This window comes from Scomber japonicus, chromosome 2 (genome assembly GCF_027409825.1).
Source record: "Scomber japonicus isolate fScoJap1 chromosome 2, fScoJap1.pri, whole genome shotgun sequence".
NCBI lineage: Eukaryota > Metazoa > Chordata > Actinopteri > Scombriformes > Scombridae > Scomber > Scomber japonicus.
The window spans coordinates 24302145-24311528 of record NC_070579.1 but is presented as its reverse complement, the minus strand read 5'-3'; the positions used below and the strand labels follow the sequence as shown (position 1 = coordinate 24311528).

General features: G+C 42.3%; 1 long non-coding RNA gene across 1 annotated transcript; it reads right to left on the bottom strand.

The window, feature by feature from the left end:
- Positions 1-6987: 6987 nt before the first annotated feature.
- On the bottom strand, positions 6988-8065 carry LOC128374168 (uncharacterized). Its single transcript, XR_008322967.1, has 3 exons — positions 8000-8065; positions 7711-7775; positions 6988-7550 (listed from the first exon to the last, which is right to left on the bottom strand). It is a non-coding gene; the product is annotated as an uncharacterized LOC128374168 (long non-coding RNA).
- Positions 8066-9384: the final 1319 nt, after the last annotated feature.

Sequence of the window (9384 nt, the reverse complement as noted above, 5' to 3'; positions counted from 1 at the left end):
TTTGATGTTGGTACAGATGTTCATGATGTTTCTGTTAAAACAGTGAATCTGTTCAGTGAATGAGAACACACACTTCAGTCGGAAGTTAAGATGTGTGTGTGTGGCGAACTGTGATATAAAATACATATTTTTGCTCTTTGCAGAACAAAAATAAAGACATTCAAATTAAATGTGTAGTGGAAGGTAGCTTCACTCTGCACCACGCTACACGGGCAAAAATTGAAAAAAATGACAGGGCCGGTAGTGTCGAAAAAGTCAAAAATGGGAAGGGTGGGGGATTGTCCCAAAACTTGCTACAAGGGGCCAGAGGGGCAGCCTGAATGAAAAATGTGTAAAATCAAGCTCCGTGAGGGCATTGTGTGAAAATTGTGAAGGATTTTCCTAAGCGGGCAAAAATTGAAAAAAATGACAGGGCCGGTAGTGTCGAAAAAGTCAAAAATGGGAAGGGTGGGGGATTGTCCCAAAACTTGCTACAAGGGGCCAGAGGGGCGGCCTGAATGAAAAATGTGTAAAATCAAGCACCGTGAAGGCATTGTGTGAAAATTGTCAAGGATTTTCCAAAGCGGCCAAAAATTGAAAAAAATGACAGGACCGGTAGTGTCGAAAAAGTCAAAAATGGGAAGGGTGGGGGATTGTCCCAAAACTTGCTACAAGGGGCCAGAGGGGCGGCCTGAATTAAAGATGTGTAAAATCAAGCACTGTGAAGGCATTGTGTGAAAATTGTCAAGGATTTTCCAAAGCGGCCAAAAATTGAAAAAAATGACAGGGCCGGTAGTGTCGAAAAAGTCAAAAATGGGAAGGGTGGGGGATTGTCCCAAAACTTGCTACAAGGGGCCAGAGGGGCGGCCTGAATGAAAAATGTGTAAAATCAAGCACTGTGAAGGCATTGTGTGAAAATTGTCAAGGATTTTCCAAAGCGGGCAAAAATTGAAAAAAATGACAGGGTCGGTAGTGTCGAAAAAGTCAAAAATGGGAAGGGTGGGGGATTGTCCCAAAACTTGCTACAAGGGGCCAGAGGGGCGGCCTGAATGAAAAATGTGTAAAATCAAGCACCGTGAAGGCATTGTGTGAAAATTGTCAAGGATTTTCCAAAGCGGGCAAAAATTGAAAAAAATGACAGGGCCGGTAGTGTTGCAAAAGTAAAAAATGGGAAGGGTGGGGGATTGTCCCAAAACTTGCTACAAGGGGCCAGAGGGGCGGCCTAAATGAAAAATGTGTAAAATCAAGCACTGTGAAGGCATTGTGTGAAAATTGTCAAGGTTTTTCCATAGGGTGCAAAAATTGAAAAAAATGACAGGGCCGGTAGTGTCGAAAAAGTCAAAAATAGGAAGGGTGGGGGATTGTCCCAAAACTTGCTACAAGGGGCCAGAGGGGCGGCCTGAATGAAAAATGTGTAAAATCAAGCACCGTGAGGGCATTGTGTGAAAATTGTCAAGGATTTTCCAAAGCGGGCAAAAATTGAAAAAAATGACAGGGCCAGTAGTGTCGAAAAAGTCAAAAATGGGAAGGGTGGGGGATTGTCCCAAAACTTGCTACAAGGGGCCAGAGGGGCGGCCTGAATGAAAAATGTGTAAAATCAAGCACCGTGAAGGCATTGTGTGAAAATTGTCAAGGATTTTCCAAAGCGGCCAAAAATAGAAAAAAATGACAGGGCCGGTAGTGTTGAAAAAGTCAAAAATGGGAAGGGTGGGGGATTGTCCCAAAACTTGCTACAAGGGGCCAGAGGGGCGGCCTGAATGAAAAATGTGTAAAATCAAGCACCGTGAAGGCATTGTGTGAAAATTGTCAAGGATTTTCCAAAGCGGGCAAAAATTGAAAAAAATGACAGGGTCGGTAGTGTCGAAAAAGTCAAAAATGGGAAGGGTGGGGGATTGTCCCAAAACTTGCTACAAGGGGCCAGAGGGGCGGCCTGAATGAAAAATGTGTAAAATCAAGCACCGTGAAGGCATTGTGTGAAAATTGTCAAGGATTTTCCAAAGCGGGCAAAAATTGAAAAAAATGACAGGGCCGGTAGTGTCGAAAAAGTCAAAAATGGGAAGGGTGGGGGATTGTCCCAAAACTTGCTACAAGGGGCCAGAGGGCCGACCTGAATGAAAAATGTGTAAAATCAAGCACTGTGAAGGCATTGTGTGAAAATTGTCAAGGATTTTCCAAAGCGGCCAAAAATTGAAAAAAATGACAGGGCCGGTAGTGTCGAAAAAGTCAAAAATGGGAAGGGTGGGGGATTGTCCCAAAACTTGCTACAAGGGGCCAGAGGGGCGGCCTGAATGAAAAATGTGTAAAATCAAGCACCGTGAGGGCATTGTGTGAAAATTGTGAAGGATTTTCCAAAGCGGGCAAAAATTGAAAAAAATGACAGGGTCGGTAGTGTCGAAAAAGTCAAAAATGGGAAGGGTGGGGGATTGTCCCAAAACTTGCTACAAGGGGCCACAGGGGCGGCCTGAATGAAAAATGTGTAAAATCAAGCACCGTGAGGGCATTGTGTGAAAATTGTGAAGGATTTTCCAAAGCGGCCAAAAATGGAAAAAAATGACAGGGCCGGTAGTGTCGAAAAAGTCAAAAATGGGAAGGGTGGGGGATTGTCCCAAAACTTGCTACAAGGGGCCAGAGGGGCGGCCTGAATGAAAAATGTGTAAAATCAAGCACCGTGAAGGCATTGTGTGAAAATTGTCAAGGATTTTCCAAAGCGGCCAAAAATTGAAAAAAATGACAGGACCGGTAGTGTCGAAAAAGTCAAAAATGGGAAGGGTGGGGGATTGTCCCAAAACTTGCTACAAGGGGCCAGAGGGGCGGCCTGAATTAAAGATGTGTAAAATCAAGCACTGTGAAGGCATTGTGTGAAAATTGTCAAGGATTTTCCAAAGCGGCCAAAAATTGAAAAAAATGACAGGGCCGGTAGTGTCGAAAAAGTCAAAAATGGGAAGGGTGGGGGATTGTCCCAAAAATTGCTACAAGGGGCCAGAGGGGCGGCCTGAATGAAAAATGTGTAAAATCAAGCACCGTGAAGGCATTGTGTGAAAATTGTCAAGGATTTTCCAAAGCGGGCAAAAATTGAAAAAAATGACAGGGTCGGTAGTGTCGAAAAAGTCAAACATGGGAAGGGTGGGGGATTGTCCCAAAACTTGCTACAAGGGGCCAGAGGGGCGGCCTGAATGAAAAATGTGTAAAATCAAGCACCGTGAAGGCATTGTGTGAAAATTGTCCAGGATTTTCCAAAGCGGGCAAAAATTGAAAAAAATTACAGGGCCGGTAGTGTTGAAAAAGTCAAAAATGGGAAGGGTGGGGGATTGTCCCAAAACTTGCTACAAGGGGCCAGAGGGGCGGCCTGAATTAAAGATGTGTAAAATCAAGCACTGTGAAGGCATTGTGTGAAAATTGTCAAGGATTTTCCAAAGCGGCCAAAAATTTAAAAAAATGACAGGGCCGGTAGTGTCGAAAAAGTCAAAAATGGGAAGGGTGGGGGATTGTCCCAAAAATTGCTACAAGGGGCCAGAGGGGCGGCCTGAATGAAAAATGTGTAAAATCAAGCACCGTGAAGGCATTGTGTGAAAATTGTCAAGGATTTTCCAAAGCGGGCAAAAATTGAAAATAATGACAGGGTCGGTAGTGTCGAAAAAGTCAAACATGGGAAGGGTGGGGGATTGTCCCAAAACTTGCTACAAGGGGCCAGAGGGGCGGCCTGAATGAAAAATGTGTAAAATCAAGCACCGTGAAGGCATTGTGTGAAAATTGTCCAGGATTTTCCAAAGCGGGCAAAAATTGAAAAAAATTACAGGGCCGGTAGTGTTGAAAAAGTCAAAAATGGGAAGGGTGGGGGATTGTCCCAAAACTTGCTACAAGGGGCCAGAGGGCCGACCTGAATGAAAAATGTGTAAAATCAAGCACTGTGAAGGCATTGTGTGAAAATTGTCAAGGATTTTCCAAAGCGGCCAAAAATTGAAAAAAATGACAGGGTCAGTAGTGTCGAAAAAGTCAAAAATGGGAAGGGTGGGGGATTGTCCCAAAACTTGCTACAAGGGGCCAGAGGGGCGGCCTGAATGAAAAATGTGTAAAATCAAGTACCGTGAGGGCATTGTGTGAAAATTGTCAAGGATTTTCCAAAGCGGCCAAAAATTGAAAAAAATGACAGGACCGGTAGTGTCGAAAAAGTAAAAAATGGGAAGGGTGGGGGATTGTCCCAAAACTTGCTACAAGGGGCCAGAGGGGCGGCCTGAATGAAAAATGTGTAAAATCAAGCACCGTGAGGGCATTGTGTGAAAATTGTGAAGGATTTTCCAAAGCGGGCAAAAATTGAAAAATATGACAGGGTCGGTAGTGTCGAAAAAGTCAAAAATGGGAAGGGTGGGGGATTGTCCCAAAACTTGCTACAAGGGGCCAGAGGGGCGGCCTGAATTAAAGATGTGTAAAATCAAGCACTGTGAAGGCATTGTGTGAAAATTGTCAAGGATTTTCCAAAGCGGGCAAAAATTGAAAAAAATGACAGGGCCAGTAGTGTCGAAAAAGTCAAAAATGGGAAGGGTGGGGGATTGTCCCAAAACTTGCTACAAGGGGCCAGAGGGGCGGCCTGAATTAAAGATGTGTAAAATCAAGCACTGTGAAGGCATTGTGTGAAAATTGTCAAGGATTTTCCAAAGCGGGCAAAAATTGAAAAAAATGACAGGGCCGGTAGTGTCGAAAAAGTCAAAAATGGGAAGGGTGGGGGATTGTCCCAAAACTTGCTACAAGGGGCCAGAGGGGCGGCCTGAATGAAAAATGTGTAAAATCAAGCACCGTGAAGGCATTGTGTGAAAATTGTCAAGGATTTTCCAAAGCGGGCAAAAATTGAAAAAAATGACAGGGTCGGTAGTGTCGAAAAAGTCAAAAATGGGGAGGGTGGGGGATTGTCCCAAAACTTGCTACAAGGGGCCAGAGGGGCGGCCTGAATGAAAAATGTGTAAAATCAAGCACCGTGAAGGCATTGTGTGAAAATTGTCAAGGATTTTCCAAAGCGGGCAAAAATTGAAAAAAATGACAGGGCCGGTAGTGTTGAAAAAGTAAAAAATGGGAAGGGTGGGGGATTGTCCCAAAACTTGCTACAAGGGGCCAGAGGGGCGGCCTGAATGAAAAATGTGTAAAATCAAGCACCGTGAAGGCATTGTGTGAAAATTGTCAAGGATTTTCCATAGGGGGCAAAAATTGAAAAAAACGACAGGGCCGGTAGTGTTGAAAAAGTAAAAAATGGGAAGGGTGGGGGATTGTCCCAAAACTTGCTACAAGGGGCCAGAGGGGCGGCCTGAATTAAAAATGTGTAAAATCAAGCACCGTGAAGGCATTGTGTTCCGCCTACGGGACGGGTCGGAGGTTGGGAGGTAGCGACAAGTTCTTCTGAATTGTTTAAACACCAACCCTTAAACATATATATTGTTGTATACATTGTTAGAAAGCTTAGATTGCCCTGATTCATTCAAGACCACTCACGACTTATATGGTTGCTCACAGCCGTAATAGTATTAGCGATTAGCTCGGCTAGCCACTCAGCTAAAGTAAGAAAAGCTATAATGCTACATACCTTCAATGTCTTCCCTTTATCCACAACGATCATCTTATGACTCAGGACTTTCTGTACAGCTCGCCAAGTATCCATTCTGGTGAAATATGAAATCCGTTTCCGTTTCCGTTTCTTTTTCTTTTTCTCCTTGTCACTACCCGATGTGAGTCGCCTACCCGATGTGAGTCTGACATGCGCAGTAGCGTTTTCGATCGTCCGCCATCTTGGACGGTCATGTACGGCAACTCCGCTTGGAAAAAATGCCCCCAGACTCAAAACGCGATACGCGAAATAAATCAGTTGTATAAACATATAAATATAAATAAAATAAATCAATCGTATGAATGTATAAATATGAATAAATATAAATAGTTTGGTTGTAAATAGTTGTCAGAGGTTAAGAGTAAGTATACATATCATGGAAATATCTGGAAATCAGACATGTATAAATATAAATAAAATAAATCAATAGTATAAATACATAAATATGAATGAATATAAATAGTTTGTTTATAAATAGTTGTCAGAGGTTAAGAGTAAGTATACATATCATGGAACTATCTGGAAATCAGACATGGAAATAAAATAATACAAAGTAATAGTAATAATAATTATATCTATCTATCCACTATCTTATCTATCTATCTATATTTTTATTGATATATTTATATTGTATTATTATTTTATTGTATACATATATAAAATAGATAGATAAGATAGTATATATATACAATATATAATTATATATAGATATATACACACTATCTTATGTATCTATCTTTTTATTTATATATTATTTTATTATATATATGTACATATAGATGTATTGTACTATAAACATATTATATATTTTATATTTTTTCAATTGAGAATGGTATAAACTAACTGAAGTTTTTAACATTACATTACATCCATTTTACATTCATAGAGCTTTGATTTTGGAACAGTTTTGTTAACAAAAAAGAGGCCAAGATTTATCTGATGTGTGATGTGCACTCTTTTATACTTTGTTATAGACACAGGTACCACCCTCTCTAGTTCTGTCACAGCTCCTCCACTCACCTGATGGACTTCCTCAGCTGTTGTTTTGATGCAGACAGATATTTAAACTGTGGTATGCATGCCTCTGTTTGACACACTATTACAAGACCATTTCAAATGAATGAATGCTCAAGCCAATACTGAAAGTTTGTTAACTTTTAGTTTATAACTTTGAAGGACCAAAGGATTCCATTTTGAACATGAACCAAACATTTTAATCTAAAGATACAAAAATGTGTTTCCATCAAATTGATGTCAGAGATGGAAAAACAAAAGACAGAGCTTAAACAGTATTGTCAAAGAATTTAAATCTTGAATTTTAACCACATGCTTTAAAAATTTAATATAAACAATGGAAGAAACAAAAGACACATGTATGTACATAGCTATATGAAAGATTGTGCATATATTCAAGTAAAGACAATTTTATGTAATCACATAAGAAGTTCCAGATGAGGTGGTTCGGGCATCTAATCAGGATGCCTCCCGGACGCCTCCCTGGTGAGGCGTTCAGGGCATGTCCCACCGGTAGGAGACCCCGGGGAAGACCCAGGACACGCTGGAGAGACTATGTCTCTCGGCTGGCGTGGGAACACCTCGGGATCCCCCGGGAAGAGCTGGACGAAGTGGCTGGGGAGAGGGAAGTCTGGGCTTCCCTGCTTAGGCTGCTGCCCCCGCGACCCGACCCCGGATAAGCGGAAGAAGATGGATGGATGGACATAAGTTATGACTGTACTCTTTAATTTAAAGAGACCCAACATTCCCCCCATGAGCAAGCACTTGGCGACTCCGTAACGGGAAGAAACCTCAGGCAGAACCAGGCTCTAGGTGGGCGGCCATCTGCCTTGACCGGTTGGGGTTGATAGAGAAAGAGAGAGAGAAAGACTGAAGCAATCTGAATCTGGAGCATACAGGTATGTAGGTGCTTAAGGCAGAAGGATGATTGTCAACAGTGCAGTCTCCCGATCATCTTCATCTTTTCCTGAAATTGCACAAAAATAAAGATATTAGTACAACAGATATTATAGTAAACTTGAAACTATATGGCACTGTCTTTTAAACATGTGTCAACACACTCAGTAGATATTACAGTTAATAAAACAAATTAAGCAGCAGTTCTACCTCATACTAGTTAACTTTACCTCAGTGTCTTGTGTTGGGATGCTGCACTCTCCTCTCAAGAGCTTCCTTCCCTGGAACTGCACCTCTTGTCATTGATGCCGTCAGTGTTGAAAGAAAAGAAATGTTAGAAAAATGGTTGTTGAATACAAGGTGAAATGTTACTTCAAGCTTTGTGTTCAAATGTTAATTCTTGTATCATTCTCACTTGGGTAGTTGTTATTTGTTGGAAGTAGTAGAAGTTTTTTGAAGAAATTGAAGTTAGGCATTGATCCCACAGACAAAGTACAAACTACCAAATCAGCTTCTTACCGAGAGTGGAGACTGGAACGATGTCATTTAAACACAATTGACGTAGATGTCCAGCTCAGATTTGATCACTCTCTCCTAGACAGTCCTTTAGACTGTTAATCTGAAATAAGACAACAAGAAATTGAAAATAAGATAAGTTAGGCATTGATCCCACAGAGAAAGTACAAACTACCTAATCAGCTTCTTACCGAGAACAGGTGTCATTTAAACACAATTGGCTTTATTGTGTTTGCCATAGATGTCCAGCTCAGACTTGATCACTCTCTCCTAGTCTTTTAGACTGTCAATCTGAATTAAGACAACAAGAAGATGGAAATAAGTGAAGTATTGTGTTGATCCTACAGACAAAGTACAAACTACTGACATCAGGCTCTTACCGAGAGTGGAGACTGAAAGGGTGTCGTAGATGGGGAGGCAGGTACTTGAGGAGGATGATGAGGATGACTTTACTGTATTTGGCGTAGATGTCCAGCTCAGATTTGATCACTCTCTCCTAGACAGTCCTCTAGACTGTCAATCTGAAGTAAGACAAGAAATTGAAGTTGGGCATTGATCCCATAGACAAAGTACAAACTACCAAATCAGGTTGTTACCAAGAGTGGAGAATGGAACAATGGCCACACCAACAGTTTAGCAGTATACTGAAAACACTTACGTTTCTGTCTGTAGTACGGCCTCAGGCGATTGATATTCACCTTCTGCAAGGACCCAGTGTTCTTTTGGATGGTGGCCACGCCATTTTCTGACATATCAAGGACTTTGTAGGGGCCTTGATGCATATGTTTCAGGCCATGCCTGAAAAGGAGAATGTCATCACCTGTGTTAATTTCTACTGTTTTGCAGCGCTTCCTTTTGCGTGCTACGTAACAGCTCTTTTGCTTCTCCTGGGCCTTTTCTATGTTGGCAAGAAGCTATTGGCCAAAGCCACAAATAAAGTAAATAACATGAAACACAAAAATACAACAACTTCAATACATGAGCTTTGTGCCTCACTACCTTTTCATTGAGGTCTGTGATTGTCCTCATCCTCGCTTCCAGGTCGTTCCAGCCGAGAGACATAGTCTCTCCAGCGTGTCCGGGGTCTTCCTCGGGGTCTCCTTCCGGTGGACGTCCGGGAGGCATCCTGATTAGATGCCCGAGCCTCCTCATCTGGCTCCTCTCAACACAGAGGAGCAGCGGGTCTACTCCGAGCTCCCTCCGGATAACTGAGCTTCTCACCCTATCTCTAAGGGAGAGCCCAGCCAGCCTACGGAGGAAGCTCATTTCAGCCGCTTGTACCTGCGATCTTGTTCTTTCAGTCACTACCCAAAGCTCATGACCAGAGGTGAGGGTAGGAACCAAGACCGACTGGTAAATCCAGAGCTTTGCCTTTCGGCTCAGCTCTC